The sequence below is a fragment of the Parambassis ranga genome, chromosome 6, assembly GCF_900634625.1.
Source record: "Parambassis ranga chromosome 6, fParRan2.1, whole genome shotgun sequence".
Classification (NCBI taxonomy): Eukaryota; Metazoa; Chordata; class Actinopteri; family Ambassidae; genus Parambassis; species Parambassis ranga.
Window position 1 is genome coordinate 5514273 of NC_041027.1, and position 19230 is coordinate 5533502.

Here is a 19230-nt window from a genome sequence, read left to right on the forward strand (position 1 = left end):
CAATCAATGGTCATGCACACAATCTCCTCCAGTGTATCTCATCTCTATGTGGTGGTAATTTCAGTGAAGTCAACTGTTCCACAGTCACTATTATGTTATATTAGTCATGAATCAAGCTTTGCACTAGCACACTTATAAGAATGTAAATTAATGTAAATAAAATGTTAAAACCTGTCAATGCAATTGATCAGATCAAACTGTCTAATTAACTATTTTTTTTAATGGCAGGCTTAAATCTATAAAACAAGATGCTTAATGATGGTCTGTAACATTTACTCTTAATATCTGATTGTCTGTATACAGACAGAAGTGTCAGGCCAAGGCTGGTTGTCTGCTGCCTCAAGCTAGAACATTTATCTCCAGATACAAGTGGATCACTGTCTGAGAGCAAAGAGTGGGATCTATTTAAAACATTCAGGTGGAAGAGATAAGGAAGGCTTCTTTCTTTGTTTCACACAATCTATATGATCAGTACTTTCTTCACACAGAGATTACCAAACAAGCAGATTATGGGACGAGACAACATTGAGTGTAATTATAAAATAAGCCCTTGTAAATTATACAGTCTGTTTACCTTGCGCAGCAGCTAGATTCTTGAGAGATTTGTGAGAATCTATCTTGCCATGCTACAAGCTAATAGGGATTTCTGCTGCAACTCGGCTGGTATACGGACTTTCCAGTCTCTTGAGTGGATCTTCTGTTGTTGTATCACAGAATGTATTGTTAAGATGCTTTCAGCATGCCTCCCCCTGCTCTATGATCGTGCAGTCAGCGGTTCAGCTATGCGCCTGGGAACAGCCTACACCCGGCAAGTCCTGCTGGCATGTAGCTGTTAAATGAGATGTACATACATCACCTTGTGCATATTTAACAGGCAGTGGTAGGTCTCAAGAGTTTGAATCTATTAATAGATTTGACATGAATACATTTTATCTTGATGTTGAATATGAGATGGTAACTGGAGGCTGCAGGCTCAACAGTGGGCTCCGATTTCAGTTTGTTTTTGCTTTTGACTTTTTTTTTAACAGACATAACGTAACACAGCCCTGTGATGGACTGGTGACATGTCCAGGGTGTACCCCGCCTCTCACCTGTAGATAGCTGGGATAGGCTAGCCCCCTCTGACCCTGCACACCCTCCATCATCTGAAGCGGGTTCAGACCATGGATGGATGACATTATACATAATCTGTTGGAGCTTGAATTATTAGGCTGCCACCTTGTTATATTTTCACAACAATATGTTTTCAAGCAGTTGTCAGACAGCCCGTTTTTTTCTCCTCTGGTAAAGTTTTATTCCAACAAATCCACTTTCTTTTGTGTCTTTTTTTATTCAAACTTGACACCTGCGGAGTATACAAGGTTACAGTGTTTAAATTGCTTAATAAATAAGTACTCTGTGTGTATATTAATATTAGTATTATGCTCATTTTCATAGCCGTTAGCCGATGCTAACCTTTAAAAAATGATGGAACTGGAAATACATTGACTAAATGGGCTTATTCTCCATATGACTCTAACATGCAGTTTGTAGTAGGTGGCTTAGAATACAGTCTCTGTTTTATCAGCATGCTTAGTAATAGCAGTTGTTGTTCATTGTAACTCAGTTTGTTGTTCACGCTGCAGTGCATACTATTTATAAAGTTGGTAAAATTACGTGGTGACAGCGTTGATTTTAAAGCACTATGGTTATGTGTAATAAACCATCTGGCGATTCAGAAAAAAACCCACTGTGTTGGGCATACCTGGCACAGTCCTGTGGTCATATGGAGGAACTCCATTTCAGACGTGTAAATTGGGTTGGAACTTGTTGCCATAGCAACTTCAAAAATGGCAGAGAAGTTTGATGCAGATGGGACAATTGCCTGTCAAAATATAAACCATTCATCCATCCATTTTCAACCACGGGGGCCAGGTTGTGGGGGCAGCAGTCTTAGCAGAGACACCCAGACTTCCCTCTCACCGGACACTCATTCCAGCTCTTCTGGGGGTTTTGATGGTTTTAGTTTTCATAGAAAAATGCCAGAGAAATCAAAAGCACAGTGTGAACACATGATGCACACCACCTTCTGATATGGCGTGTAGCATCACTTCAGGCACGTCAGGAAGTCATGTTTTTCTTTCACACATCTCATTGGACAAACCTGTCAGGGCACTCTGTTGAAACTGCTCTAGCCAGCCCACCCTGCCTCAGCAGGCTGCTCCACGCCAACTCCTCTTTCTGATTTGTGCAACATCATATCTGTTCCTCACTGATGCCTGCAATGCTCTATTCTGAACCTAGAGGGAGTCTTTCTATGTATGCACAGTGACGGTCAGGGAGGTCCTAAAACAGAACCATACTGTGAAATATATTTAACTGCAGATAGAAATCATACTTTTTCTATGAGTACAGTGATGATGATGATGATAATGAATACAGTCAATTACAATTATCACAGCTGTTAAAAAATCATCGGGAACAAGCGCGTGTCAGTTCATTTTCCGGACGTCTTAGAATTAGATTCAATCCATATTTTATGATCTCAGAGTTTTTCACCTGTATCAGGTCTGCTCAGTGACAGCGGTTTAGTATTTTAGTAACATCGAGCCACTGACTGAGTGTTCCATTAACATATGGAAGACATGTAAAATTCCTGATCTATGTTTAGTCTAAAAGGAAGAGTAAAACATGAGCTTTAGCATCTGAAGAATTCTTGTACACTTCCTGAGTGTGTGTGTGCATATTGTATAATCAGTATGAGCTATGACCTTACGACTTTGCTGCTAGCAGGAGATCTGTCCAAAACCTCTCATCTGCATCACTTCCCCGCCTTCTTGGTCTTTTACGAACATGTACGTTCGCGTGTCTGATCGCCGGGGCCACCTAGGGCACCTACCTCAGAACTTAAGTATCTTCAGAGCTTCATACAACCAACAGATGAATCTTACAGGTAGGGCCTCTGGGCTGCTGCTTTCATCTTTGTCTTTCATCCACTGTTTTGTCAATGGCACACACACACATTTTCAGATTCATATACACACACGTGGCGCAGAATCGAAATCTCGCCATTCACCCAAGAGCGCTCTGGCAGATTCAGCCAACTCGCCTTCAGTATAAATAATGCATTAGATCTGAAATATTAAGGCTCTCTGCTCTATGCTGCTTTCAATCTTGTCTGACTGGCTGGCTGTCTGTCAGTCTGTCACGTGTCTCTTCTATCTTTCTCCTCTCTTTGGCCAAAAAAAAGAAGAAGAAGAGGCAAAGCTGTCATTGATTTTCTAACTCAGTCGCTGGGGTAAAACGTTGCCATTGTACATTTCTGAAACAACAAATATGTAGAATCTCAATGTTTAGAAGCCTAAAATATATGTCATATCAGCACTTTCCTAGAAAGCAACGAATCATGGTTATATCAATGTATCAAATCTGTAACAACACAATGCATGCGGATAATAATAACCCTTTAAGCAGATAAGGATCCAGCACTTCACAAGATAAAGACCACAGGTGCAGGCCTCAAAGGTCACACCAATGGCCCTCTAGTGTTTGAAGACTCCTGTAGTGTACGCGCCTGCCACGCCTGATGAATCTTGGGGTATGTCGGGCAGTGAAGGATCCACCTGATGCATCCTTCAATCCCAGGACAAAGAAGAACACACACATTTGAAGGAGTTTTTGAAAGGGAACAGCCTTGTTGCATGAAGTCAGGCTTTTTAACCTGAATATCTACAAATAAATACGCATCTTTATGAAAATGCGTTTCTTTGTATTCCATTCATCAATTCTCTTAACCCACTGTATCTATATATAGGGTCACGGTGGGAAAGAAAAGAATACATTTTTCTTCTATGTTATGAGCTCACAGCTGCCAGTCTCTGACCCCATTATATTCATCCTACATTCTCACTTACATCCCATCCTTCTTCTCGTGGTTACGGTATGTTATATCCTATAAGGCCAAATAGCATAATTACTCCCTGAAGTGAGCTGTACATGGATTTTAAATTTCTCTATAATTTTTTGGAGGTTGCTTTTAATTTAACCTTAGGAAAGGCCTGAGATCAATAACTTGACTTCTGATCTGTAGCAGCATCTTTTTTTCAGTAGACCAGGTCATGATTAGCAGATCTTCATCTAAGGAAAAACCCTGTATTTTAATACCTCCTGAAGAGGCTTGGTCACTATACATATATATATATATATATATATATATATATATATATATATATATATATATATATATATATATATATATATATACATATATACATATATATATATATACATATATATATATATATACATATATATATATATATATATATATATACATATATATATATACATAACATACCATAAAGTTTTGCTTCTCTTGCTCTATCTCATAACCTTATAAGTGTCAGAATAGAGACAGACTGAACATTATCAGTCATTTCAGCTATAACAGAGTGACAGGCATTTTTATCCTGAGAGGGTCACACAGGGAGGTCGACCTGTCCTAGCCGGTACACCCTGAGGCGTTTTACTGCAGTGATAAAGCTGTTTGATGAAATTAAATGTCTGAGCAAGGAGTGCCTTCAGTAAGACCTCATTGAGAAATTTGAAATATATCACCACTTGACAGATTTATGTCCAGCAAAAAGATATTTAGTTCTTGAAATATTTGAAGGAATTTTGTCAGAATCCTTAAAACCTATATTGTAACAAATATGTCTATTGCTTCAGGGATACCTACTGATGTTAGTATGCTAACCAGCTAGCCACACAACTGCTTAGGACCAGTGAGTCAATATTTCATATATATATACACAAGTAGAGAACAACAAGAAGAACAACATCTTGTCATATCATAGAAATCGTCCAACAGCCAACCTGTCTGGGAGTCCATGTCTGAGGACCTCTCCTATAAGTCCAACATGACTGCAAATGTAAAACAAAGACTGCACTCTGTCAGAGTGCTCAAGCAGAGCCACATGGATAGGAAGTTATAAGTGATGTGTTACTGGGCAACCATAGAGAGTGTCCTGTGTGTCTCTGTGTGGTATGCATGGAGAGGAGTTATCAAAGCTGCAAAGAAGATAACTGGATGCTCCCTGCCTCCCATTAAAGATCTGGCTATAGCATGTAACATCAGCAGAGCACAAAACATGAGAAACACTTCCCACCCTGCCCAGCAGCTTTTTGATCTGCTGCCCTCTGGCAGGCAGCACAATGTTGCAGAAAAGCTTCAGATTCAGAGTTTCTTTCCTACTGCTGTCAGGACACTCAACAAACTACTATACTATACTATACTATACTATACTATACTATACTATACTATAGGAGATTTAGTTTTAAATGTATTTTTACTGCTTCTATCTGGAGTGATATTGTGAGTGTTTGAAGTTAAATATATGTTTGCTTGTATTAAAAAATGTCAATTTCTGACATGTGAAATAAAAACTGTGGCAAGTTTAGAACTACTGCTACAAACACCACCTTGATTCACAACAAGCAAGCAAAAAAACAAATAAACAAAAAACTGGTAAAAAGTGGCTGGTGCAGTGGTAGAGTAGTGTATTAGCTCCTCAGGTCATGATTCCACTTGGTATCACCCTGTGTATTAGCACCCACAGCTCTTGCCATCAGCAGATGTTTCGTCAGCCACACTAGGATACTTTCCATTTCACTATGGCAAACAACACACTGGGCATGGAATACAAAAAAGATTCTCCTAATGTTTAAGATGATTTAGTTTAACAGTAGTTCCAGACTTTTTTTAAGCTGCAATTTGTCATGAGAATTTATTTATTATACAGCGTTTTCTCTCTAAAGACATCTCTCTTCAAAGCTACCAAACTCCATTTACAAAAAGAGCAATTTCACATTTACATTTTAAGTTACTCTTAGAAGGAAATAAACTTGTGATCGCAACTCCAGTATTGTGTGAGGTTAAATTATCATTTTAGTCTATGGAGTCTGGAGGCTTTAAAGAATGCAACACAAAGGCTTCAGTTCCCTGTTGTAAGAAGGCAAAGCAAATCCTCTCCATATTATAGTATGCACATAAAGTGATATTAAAAGTTTAAGTGGGCTTATATGTTGTACAGCTGCCGTGGATGGCTGTCTGGGAATACTCCCAAAACATCCTTTCATTTAGCCGTCTCACTTTAGATATTAGAGGACACCGTCTCTCCGAGTTGTTCCAACAATATAGAACTGATTATGTGAGGCCATGCCTGGCTGCAACAGGGGCTTAATTAAATCAGTTTGCGAGTGGATCAATTGAAAAGCCCTCTGTGTTGACAAGTGTTTGCTCTGACAGAAGGATGAGAGCGGAGGGCCCCCTGCACTGCAAGCTAATATCACAATCAGCTCACACCAAGGCGCAAAGGAGAGCAGTGCAGCAGAGGTCGGACTGTCGTCTGACAGGGCGATACTTATTTGAAGTACCATATGTGACCTCGACCTATCCACCTAAAGTCCATGGAAGGACATGGAGAGATGGATGGTGGCTGTATTTTTTGACCCATCATAAACTTTTCTTCATAGTCATAGCTGGGGATTCAGAAAAGAAAACAGACCATTTCACCCAATCCGGCCCATCTCCATCCAACATTTTTGGCTGCCATGGTGATGATTACTGTCCTTTTGGCATCACTTCTGACAGCCAACCACAGTAAGGTGTTTGAATGAGCATGCCTCTCCGTAGAATTTCAGTGTTTACCTCCTTTCAGGACATGCTGTGACTTTAAATTTATTTTGTTGTGGGCTTTAAAGAAAATAAAGGCATGAATACTTTGGATAGCACTGGTATGTCTGTGTACTCAGGAGAAACTGCTGTGAGATAAAAGGTCTTTCATCCCAACCTGAAGCATGGATGCCCTGATAAGATGTTGTTCTTTGTAACCTGCTGCACTTTAGATTTAGGCTAGATAAAAGGCCTTTACTTCCAAATGGCAGGTCGGCTGCCTGAAGAGGATGCTCTTTACAGAAGATATTGGGGATGAAAGTGGAGGTTCTGTTGGGTGTCATGGTGTCCTTAATCAGACAGTTTTTACCCGACCTCGCACACCCACACACTAACCCATTTTTACATTTGCTCCACAGTGCTGACGCTGAAATTTCACTTCCCAAACCCTGCCTGCTGGCTTTGCTTCTTGCAGTTCCCCTTCAATAAAGTGAACCGTTTGAACTTTTATTCCGCTGTGCAGTTGTGTGCACTGTGTGTTTATAGAGCTATGACGGGCCTGGCACAGATGTTTATTGAGGCTGTCTGTACAAGTAAAGAAGATGAAAACAGCCTCTAACATTATGTACTAAAAGTCAAGGTGAATAAGAAGATGTGATGTTTCAGATACTGACTGTTAACGAAGCTCTGTGTCATTTTTCTAAAGAGAACAGATCACTGACCCTCCATTATGGATACAAACAACTATTTACCACACACAGATTCAATGTGTGGTTGCCTAATTACTGGTTAATATAATGCATTCTTCTTCATTTATCAGTCTTAAAATGACAACCCATGCCAAAAAGTATTAAACACCTCATCCATCTTTGCTTGTGTAAATATAGTTAGCGAGTTATGCATAATCAAGCATCTGTTATCATTTATTCACAATGAAGAGACAACACACACACTAGAACTGGTCAGTGTTTGAACACTCCCAATATTTCATTATTTTGAGCTCACTGTGCTTAAACTAAAAGCCATCAGCCATTTTCAAGGACATAAAAGACATTTTTATTTTCTGCAGGCATGAAAGTCTGGCTTTGAGTTAGGTGCACTGCAATTTAAATTTGATCTAAACATGGGCAGGAAGGTGGAGCAGAGAACGGAGATGATTTTTTTGTCTCACTGTATAAATGTGCTATAGTGTGTTCACATGTTGTCCAAATGTGTACTAAGAATCATTAAAACTTATGTAGTGGACTCAGTGTATCCCACAATGCATCATGAAATGCAGTGTTCAACAGACTACATTAGCATTACATATCATAATGTATTGCACTTAGTATTCAAGAGCTTTAGGGAAGGCATCTGGAATTGTAGAGCTTTCTTGAAGACGTTTCGCTGCTCCTCCAAGCAGCTTCATCAGTTTTAACTGCTTGGTGGGGGAACAGGGGTGGGTGGGTGGGTCTGTGTGAAACTCACAAACAATAGCTCTAAATGTCTCCATACACTGTGTTAGTATTCTGACTGTTGTGGTGGTGGGACTGGCTGAAAACCTGTTGTTCTTACTGGACACATGAGTGGGTGATTTGGGACACAGCCTTGTCATGTATTCTGGTCTTGAAACACTGCATGCTGGTTAGAACACTTGTTCCACTTGAGTGTTGCAGACCATCATCATGTCAAAACTTTGTGACACTTATGTCTATGTGAAACACCATGCAATGCATTCTGGCTGTGTTGTGCTGTGCAGTACTTCAACGGTCAGATATTCAAGCTCTGCCTGTTCCTGGATGCACAGACTGCAAGTCTGTGACACCTCTGTGATGTTACAACTTCCTGACATCCTGATTGGCTGAGGTCTTCACTAAAAGGCAAGCCATGTGCTACATTTTTATTCTAAGAGCTACAGAGGAGTTTTCTCCTGGTGATTTCTCCTAGAGGGATGTATTTTATGGCAGCTCATTGTTAAAAACATGTGTGTTGCAGATTTTTTTTTCTTTTACAGTTGTCAGAACAGGCTAATTAATTTGCCTGAGACCAAAACAGGCTGTTTATTTCTGTTGTGAAGTTGGATATTGTAACACCCCAGTCTATGGAGATTGACTCATTTTTGCAACCAGCCTCAATTCAAAAACTTGTGGTACTTTGATATTGGCTGCATTTTCCAGTCTCTGAGGTTTACCCCTTTTAATGCCACTGGATTCTCACAAGATTTATGGGATCACAACCTCACACAAATCCAGTGCCAGGCTTCAAGCTATGTGACCAATCAGTGTATTATGAGAAAGTACTGGCAGTTGGGAAATGTTGAGAACAGATGTCAGAAAGAAGTATAAAGAACTGTTTACCTTGTTTTTTAACAATAGCAAATAGAATCCTGTTGCTAATTCATTGTGGATTACAAAGTAAATTTGTGACCGGAACGTGGAATGCATAGTGCAGTTCTGAAAAAAAAACACACAAGTTGTAGATCTTTATATTTTTGTCGTCTCTATCATCTGCAATAGTGGAAAAAGGTACACATGTAAAAGTAGAGAGTTGTGTTTTCATGTAGTTTTGACTTCATAACAGTTCATTTGAGCTTCACTTGTTCCCCCTTTTGTTAATAAATGAGACAAGAGCACTATGATTTGCCTTGGCATTGCTTCTTAGCCCAGAGCAAAGGAAAGAGTTGTTACAAACAGGAACAGCCAGGCTGCATAAAATAGCTGTCAGTAATCCAAAACTGACTGCCTAAGGCTACTGGACCAGCAGATCGAGTCCTTTGTGCATGTTAGAGGTTAATAAGATTATTACAATGCTGCATATTCAAAGCAATGTTCTCTGTCAATAGGAATTTGCCTTAAAAATATAGCATATGTAAATAACTGTATCCAAATACAAGAGAAGTAAGACAGGTAAAGCAGAGAACAAGAGAAACAACAAGACAAAAACAGGGGGAAAAAATTAGAAAAATTAGAAATTAGAATTTAGAAAAATTAGAAAATTAGAAAACTAGAACAATCTAACAAGAAGAAAACTGGTAAAAGCTCCAAAACAGTATTTGCAGGAGAAAAGTAGTTTGCTACAAGGGAAGAGAAGTTCACATTAAGTGTAATGATTTTGGGATGATAGCTTATACTGTGACCCTGCTATCTTCAACTGGTAGTGAAAAGTAGAGTTCTTTACCAAATAAAGTTCTTTGTTGGATGGATCTGCTGCTTTTTGTTCTGGTTGTGTTACTAGTTTTTGTGTTATTTATTGTTATTGTTATAACAATATAAATTGTTATTTATTGTTATTTTGAACACAACATGTCCAGCACATAGGACAACATGATTCTAATGATTGCTAGTACATAGATTGTTGTATTAGCCTAACATCCCCCTTTGGACCTCCCTGCCATGTGAGGTGCGATTGGAGGAAGACTGAGGGAGGATAGACTATAGACTATACTTCTTTAGTAAATACATAGCCGAACAAATAGATAAGCTTTTAACCCTCATTAAAAAAGCAGACATGCTGACCTGAACTAATGAATGTCATTCAGTCCCACAGCACAAGGGTAAGAAGTCTATGAGCGTATGGTCCGAAGTTTATTGTTAATAATTAATCAGTCTTTTTCATCTCAGTATGTCTTTGCCTGTGCTTAGTGAGAGATAAGACCCAGTTCTTTCATTAATCTCCTAAATGCTTACTGTTTGATGTTAAATACATCAAATGAAACATTCTGACTCTGGTTTGAGTGATTAATTACCCTCATATTAATCTCAGTTTGGAAATAATCAGCATATTTTTTACAACTTCAAATTGAAAAATCATTCAATAAATCGAAGAGATTTGCAGGGGGCTTTTATCAAATGTGATGGCAGTGGTACTTTTTTTTCATGCGCAGGCCTTTTCGAAAATTGGACCCTGGGGAATTGCAGGGAACTTTTGTTTTATAAGCGCTGAGTCGCTGCCAGACACTGTAGAGTAATTTGTGGAGCTGAAAGTTCCTCAATCAGTCAAGAGGTCTAATGAAATGGAGAGCTCCTGATTTGTATTAGAGCTGAATGATGTTGTTTTTGTGCTAAATTTAACTTCCTGGCACAGATTTATCATAGAAGTAGCAGCAATGTGTTTCACTTTCAAGAGTTTGCTATGTATTCTGTCTGAAATATGGACTATTTAAATCACTGAATAAATAATAACTTAGAAAGGTAGGTAGACAGAAATGTCATGTAGTATCAGGAGATCACCATCATACTACTAATAATAATAATACATCGAACTTATGTAGTGCTTTTCTAGGACGCTCAAAGACGCTTTACAGATGCATTATTCATTCACACCACATTCACACAAAGTGGCAGTGGTACACTGCAGATATAGCCACAGCTCCCCAGGGGGAGACTGATGGAGACATGGCTGCCAAGGTACGCCTACGGCCTCTCCGACCACTTCATTCATACAAATTCATACACCAGTGAGTGCACTGTGGGTAAAGTGCCTTGCCCAAGGACACACAACAATGACTAGGGCAGAGCTGGGATCGAACCGCCAACCTTCCGATTATTGGACAACCCTGCTCTACCACTGAGCCACTGCTACCAGAACCATTAACATAGAGTGCTCAAAAAAATAAAGGGAACACTTAAAGAACACAATGTAACTCCAAGTCAGTCACTCTTCTGTGAAATCAGCCTGTCCAGTTAGGAAGCAACACTGATTGTGAATCAATTTCAGCTGCTGTTGTGCAAATGGAACAGACAACAGGTGGAAATGAGAGGCACTCATTAAGACAAGCCCTATAAAGGAGAGGTTCTCCAGGTGCTGACCACAGACCATTTCTCTGTTCTCATCCTTTCTGCCTGATGTTTGATCACTTTTGCATTTTGTCAGTGCTCTCACCCCTAGAGGTAGCATGAGGCGGTGTCTACAACCCACACAAGTTGCTCAGGTAGAGCAGCTCATTCAGCATGGCACATCAATGAGAGCTGTGGCAAGAAGGTTTGCTGTGTCTGTCAGCACAGTGTCCAGAGCATGGAGGAGATACCAGGAGACAGGCCAGTACACATGCTGGTGCAGTGGGCCCTGGGTTCCTTCTGATGCATGACAATGCTAGGCCTCATGTCGCTGAAGTGTGTCAGCACCTCCTGCATGATGAAGGCATTGATGCTATAATAATAATAATAATAATGCATTGGTCTTATATTGCGCTTTTCTGCTCTGTTGGGCAGGCACTCAAAGCGCTTACATTGAGATGCATTATTCTTTCACACCACATTCACACAGTGGCAGTGGTAAGCACACACTATGGACTGGCCTGCCCGTTCCCCAGACCTGAATCCAATCAAGCACATCTGGGACATCATGTCTAACTCATACACCAACATTTGTATGGGGCAACATTAGACATGTGGGGATGGGATCACTAACCATGTGATAAGTGGATGACCCAAGCCAACACAAGTTATACACAGAATGAGGTCAAATCAGTAACCTTCTTCAACCTTCTCTAACCATGACCTAAGAATCCTCCACCTTTTCCTCACATCCAAACTATTGGATTTCTCAAATAATTAATTACTTATAAAACTACACAGTGTAAATGGATGATCTGAGTCTCTCGGATATATAAAACTGTGCTGCAATAATCATCCAGTATTTGTCAAATATCAGACTAAACTGCAGGTCTAACCACTTGCTAGTGCTGGTTAAAAGCTGCTTGTATTTTAATTTTGTATACCCAGAAATTCCCCAAGATACAACCCTTGGTTTTGTTATTCTTCAGAATCTTCCTTACCGGGTCTCTTTCCGTTTCCCCCCTTCTGGCACTGTTGCGCAAAAGGTTTATTCCACTAGAACCCATTAGGAGCAGACAGCTGGCTTTCACGCCTGTCACACCATGAATGTGTATGTGTCTACATGGTTCTCTGTGTGTGTGGTGATGCTGGAGGAAAAGGCACAGCATTACGGCTTTGTGAATGTGCATTAGTATGTGTGTGTCATCCTCCAATGCTTTTTCCCCACTAAAGCCGCAGCCTGCTTACCTGCACTCGTCCTCTGCCCGTTCATCCTCCCTTCCAAATCTCCCCTGATGGTGCCGGTTACAGTGGATGTAATGCGACAAGCTGCACAGCAGTGGCCTTTCACCTACTATGAATCGGGGCTCCATTAGTCACGCTGTCGTCACTACTTTCTCTCAAATATTGTACAGACAAGTCTGTAAGATAAGCCTCGTAGCTCTCCATTAACTGGTTAGCAAATCATATCAGCACTCTTTGACAGCTGAGAGAAAGAAAAAAAAAGTTCCTAAAATAAAACGCTTCAGGGCAGAGCACCACAGGGACCACACTTCCAGCTTCTATTTCCAGTACGTTCCAAACCCTGAGACTCTAAAATCTACTACACCGATACTACTACTACTACTTACAGTCTTGTTATTTATCATTGTCTACATCTACTCTTAAAACAAAACTACCAACAATCATCAAATCATCACATGCATAATTACAACTATTTCTAACCGAACCCCTAGAACTGAACCTTTCTCTAAAAAGCCATAGATTTCAATATATTAAATGCAGCTCTATATTGAGCTTCTATTCCTTTTTTCCCCGCTCCACATCAACAGTGCGTAAAATTGCTTGGGGCAGTAGCACTCTCTCGGGCCACGACTAGATTTTTCCCAACCATAAAGTAAACTATTTTACCTTCAGCCTGACTCCAAACATGATCCAGACTTCAGGTGACACTAATGTGTTTAAAGTCTCAGCTGGGTAGTCATAGTCATAGTCTTAGGTATTTATATTTAAAATAGTTATGGGTCTACAATATAGCCTTGTGGCATGCCACAAAGAATATGAGTGTCCATTGACTACCCACAACTTCCCTTCCAACTACCCATCTGTGTCCCATCCATACAAATCTCATATGAATATTTTTTTTCATGTCTTATCATTCCCACATACATGACGGATTGTTGTAGTCAATTCATAGGACACAGCACTGAAAAGCAAAAAGGCAGACTCATCTGTTGCCGGTGGGCGATGATAAGATTTTCTTTAAAGGGTTTACATGCAAAATCCCAGACCTGCCTCTAACAGGCGCGTCATAAAAGCAGCAGCATCTTCCATCAAAATTTGATTCCAGCATGTTGTCTGCACCACGGAGCAGGTGATTGAAGCCAGTGACTGGCAGGACTGCTGTCACTCCAGCACACCTAGAAAAACCTGCTCTCCCTCTGGGAGATGCTGAAGAACCAAATCTACTTTCTCCCAAGAGCTGTCAACCTTTGCAAGTAGTCCTGCTAAGACTCTATTGCTATCCCAGTCTGTGAGTGTACTCATACCTGCTGGACTCCTGCCAGTCAGACAGTCAGTCAGTTGGTTAAGTTTGCTGTGAATGCATTCGTTTCACTAAACCACTGACATGGAAATGATTCACAGTAGCTCTGCTTAAACATACATACTATACGACACACACTATACGTTGGTGTATTGTGTCTGTTCTATTTATAGTGACTTTCTCCTTTTGTTCACTGTGACAATGCCACCCTGTGAGATTTACTATTTACCTATATTTTCTACACACTTCTTATTTCTGACTTGGCAGATAAAAGAAATCATCCTGTGAATCAGAGAAGCTTTTCGTGCCTGTCAAACTATGTCGGCTGCTTCTAAAGATGGATCTACATATGCAGACAAATCTGTGGGAATAGAAAGCATTTCAAAATACATAAATCAAAAAAAAAATCTTAATCTTGTTCACATTCAGCTGTCAAAACACAGAAGAACATATCTAGTGAAGCAACAGAGAGGCTTGTGTTAGTGCACGGCTTAATTCCCACAGAGAATAAAAAGCATGAATCAACGTCTCTTTCTACTGTATGTCATTTTAATTAGTTAAGGAGACATATGCTCCCACACCCTGCAGATCTTACAGACGCTACATGTTCTAGGAAAAAAAAAAACATGCACAATGGATTGTCTCTTCCATCTATTCCACTGTGGTTAAGTAGTTGCTGTAAAGCATAGGTAACTGAAAGAACTGTCTGTCAGCTGTCTATCACAGGCTTCCATCAACCAATCAGATCAACAAATCACCGGAGCAAGCAAGTGACATTATTCAAAAAGTTACAAGTAGCAGTTAGCATACACTGTAAAGAGTGTGAGCCATAGTTACTTAAAAAAATTATGGCAACAAAGTGACAAGTAATATAATTGAGTAGATTTTAATTGTGTAAAAATTGATTAAAATATGCTGAACTGTTCAATTAAATGGAAACAAAAAAATTGAGTTGATATTAATTAAAACAATGCTCTAAATGTGTTAGATTTAGTAATAGCATGTAAAATCATGAGTTAATACAACTCAAGTATATCTTGTTGGTACAAATCAATCTTGTGGCAAAAAAGGTCCACTACATAAGCCTCACACCTTCTAGCACATCTCTTAGGCCATCAATCTTTGTATTGTAGATTTTCATCCTTTCATCCTTCTGCCTAATCAAGCATCAACTAACCTTTTCAACCTCAGCTCTGGAGGTTGCCCTCAAAGAAAGTTCCACATGAGTTAGATATAAACAATATTAGTTCTGCAAATTTCATATTAAAGTAGTTTTAAACGACAAATAAAATAAATAATATAATATAATATAATAAAGAAATATTAACTACAAATAAACTTAAAACAAACAAGCACACCGAATAATACCTTGAGGGAGAGCAGCCTGCAACTTCAGCCCAACATTTCCACCCTTGGAAGAGAGACAGGAAGCTGGGAGTGTATTCATCTAGCTTTGACATGAACTTTGGTTCCAGGAGCACCTTGGTGATTCCGTGAAACTTGTCCTGAAGCTGAAAGACAACAAAATGAAAACAACACAAGACCAAAATAATACAAGTAGACTTATAGTTCTTACATTTTTAAAAGGGAAAACATTTTGATCTGTCTTTGTAGTATGACCATTACTGAAGCCCATATGGCCTTACACTTTCAAGCACTATTGAACATGAATCCTGTTAAACTGTATAATCTCAAAATTAATCTGAATATTTAGGAAAAGGTTGACAGTCTATAAATTAATCAATCCAGTTTTCATTTATTTATTTTAACAAACGCGTTAAAATAAAACCTGTAGGATTAATGTTGCGACTGTATTCGAGCCATAAGCACTGCAACACAAACTGAGGTGAAGTTAGAGCGAGTTGGCTGACCGAGGCGAGGAGCGAACCAGTGGGGACATGCATGCTGTTAACCTGCGTAGACAAACGGGTTCAGTTTGTTGACATTGGCATAAACGTGTCCGAGTTATCAAAGCACTCACTCCTCCCACATACACAACAAACGCGAACAAGCACATGACACATACTAAAGTGGAGCATCTTATGCATAACACAAGCATCACGCTCCTTAATGTGGATTTCACTCATGCTCCAATCCCTCTCAAACATTGTAAGTACATACACACGTAACGTAGTTACACTGTGTAGTGATAGCTACGCTAACATGCTAACGCTATTTTAAATAGGCTACTTGGTCGCAAAATAACACTCTCGTGCCACGCCATGCTAGCTACAGGGCTCACCCAAGCGTTTGACTGGTGCATTACTATACAGCTACATTCAAACTTACAGCGCGGTGAAAAAAGTAGGTACGTTGTACAGCAAAACAGCCACCTGCTGCATGAAGTGGCTAAGAAACGTTTTGTTCTACAACAATAAAGTGGTCTTACCTGTCGAAAGCTGGATGACTGCAGCTCTTGCAGAGTGAGGATGGCCGCGCAAAATGCAGGGGCAGCAAACAGGTGGAAGTTAAAGTGATTGAAACCAAATAGCTCGGAATGAGTAAAATCCATCAATTTTCTGCATCTTTTGCATTCCTGATCAGATCTAATTAACCTCTACTCAGTGTATCAGAGCTAATTTTACTCGATCAAAACCTGAGTAGAATAAATTAATAAAGCATACAAATGTATTGAATTTAACTTAGCCTGATTTCAAACAGCACACACTCTTTTTTATTATGTATAGGTTACTAATAGTTATTTATTAAATACTACTCAATCCTAATCCCCCTTTTTACAGTGTACACTATAGGCCTGCACATAGGCCTAAACCTGGCAAAATGGATTTAAGTAAATTTGTGACCAAAGGAGCTGTTCTTCAGCACCTCTAAAGTGAGTGCCAAAACATCTTGATTGCCCCCTGGTGGCTGGCTGCAGTATAGCTCATAAATTCGGTCTTCCCCATGTTGGTGGATGGAACATGGACCATCAAAAAACTTGAAGTAGTAAAAGTTTTTTCCAGAGATGGTTTATGTCTTGTTGGCTAGTTCTTATATCACTCATGCATCGTTGACAAATTAATATTACACAAACATACAGGCTGCAGCTGGTTGTTTAGCATGCACGTTTGAGGGAATATCTCTGGAAGACATCTTTGATAGAATGTCAAATTGTCCTTCACATTCCTTATGTTTTAACATATTTTTTCAACTAAATATACTGCATATTTCACCATTTGGAGACTTTGTCATGAAGGCTACATTTGATGACCACAGCAGCTTGGTATAGCTGTACCACTTTGACGGCTCCTTCAAATCCAGCCTTCTTTTACCTGGTAATGAAGGATGCACTAGGTGCAATCTTCATGACTCAACATACAGTCTCCCAAGATTATTAGCACGTTGGTGACAGTTGGATATTTTATTCCTAGGAAGCACATGCACCAACAAGTCACTTTAGGGGACTTGTTGGTATGTTATGTAGTCAGAGTGAACAGTGCGAGGACATGTGGTCACAGCTCCCTGTTAACATACACTTCAGCAAATTATACCCAGAGCACACCCATCGGGAATGTCAAGTCACATCTCTCGAGTGCAGAATCTCAAATGTATTCTGCCAAGAGCCCCGGCTGACCTGTCCTTCATTTGCATGACGTTATTCAATATAATGAATTTCATTCCGAATGTGTCACAACTGGCTGAGCTCAGTGGAAGTCCCACTGGCTTTCCCCTTCCTCTGCTCGCACTCTCCTAACACACGGACCGTCTCATCCCAACTCAGCCTCCTCCCCGCAGTGCTCAAGCTCTGTGAGAAATGCTGCACATGGGACCCCTTTTTCTTTCTCTATTTCTCCATCACCATCTCTCACACACACACACACAAATGCACAGCTCGTTTCTTTTTCCATCTTCATTCTCAGGCAGACACCTGAGAGTCCTTTGTTTGGTTCCCTAGGCTCTGACACAGGCAGCCATTATGAGTCAGAGGAGATGCACTTTAGAGCCTCGTGGAAAAGGTTGACTGAGTTAACTATAAAACTCTCTCTCTCATCCCATCTGTCTTCTTCCACCCTTGTCACTCTTAAAACTCCTCTCTGCCTGTTTTACTGCTGTTTTCTCAAATGATCAAATCAAATCATTCAGCTATCATACACACATACACATACAGTGATGTGATGCAGGTCTTACAACTGAAAGATTAAAGTACATTCAAAATTAACAGAAATCTTAATAATTCATCTATGCTGTATACTGATTCATAGATCCATTATAAACATGCGATGCATTCCAATAATAGTGCCAGATGTGGAATATTCTTGTGGGGAAGCTGGAGGCACAAAGAGGGAGCCTCCAGCTGACCCTTTATTACCAAGAACTACCAAATTAGACATTTAACATAAATACAATACAAAACGTAGTACTGTAATTAGTACACTTGTCTTTTGCTGAGGGAGAATATCAATCAAATCTAAAAACTCACATGTAAAACTACAACACACTAACCATATTCTTCAGTGAAACACTGTGTTACTGAATTTGTGTGTGTTCAATTCGACACAAAAAAGTTATAAGTTAATCAGTTAAATATAATATAAATATAAATAGTTAAAATCTTTGGTCTTGTACCACGGTGAACGGCTGGTCATTGGAGGCGGCCAACTGCTGTTTTATTGAACAGCCTATTGAATAGGCACCACTTTCATTTTAGGCACGACAGGTTTGTTTACAGTGCATTTTGTTGGCAGAACTCTTCACATGTCTTAGATAAAAGTCTCAGATGTCGCATGTGCAGCAACATGTTTCGAAAGAAAACAAATGTACGCTCAATAGAAGCATAAAGGCTGTGAGGGGAAGCTGTGGAGCATGCACATAAAGCATTTCCCTCTTAGCCAATCAATCTTAAATCTCATCATGTGTTTTGAAAACAGCAGTCACTTCAAAAACACTACATTTATGGGCTACCTCTGTCCAGTCTCTCTGCCTGTCTATCATGAGATGCAGCAGAAATTAAGTTTTTCTGAGTGTTGATAAGTGGAACTTCTGTATAACAGGGACCTGTTTGAGGAGACTGAAGGCAATCAGCCCTTCTTGCTGGCTATTCCAGTCAAGCATTACATTCACACAGTGAGAGGGGGGAAAAATGTGCAATTACTTTCACATCATCTCATCGGAGAGGAAAATTGGTGCTGCCAAAGTGTAAAGGGAAAATCCAGTCCTCATCTAGTCGGAAACTGGGACTGAAAGGAGATGTCGCAACGGTGAGGCAGACAATCAATCAACGAACAGATATATGAAAGGAAGAAGAAGAAGCAGAAATATCTGATTTAGAAAAATGGCAC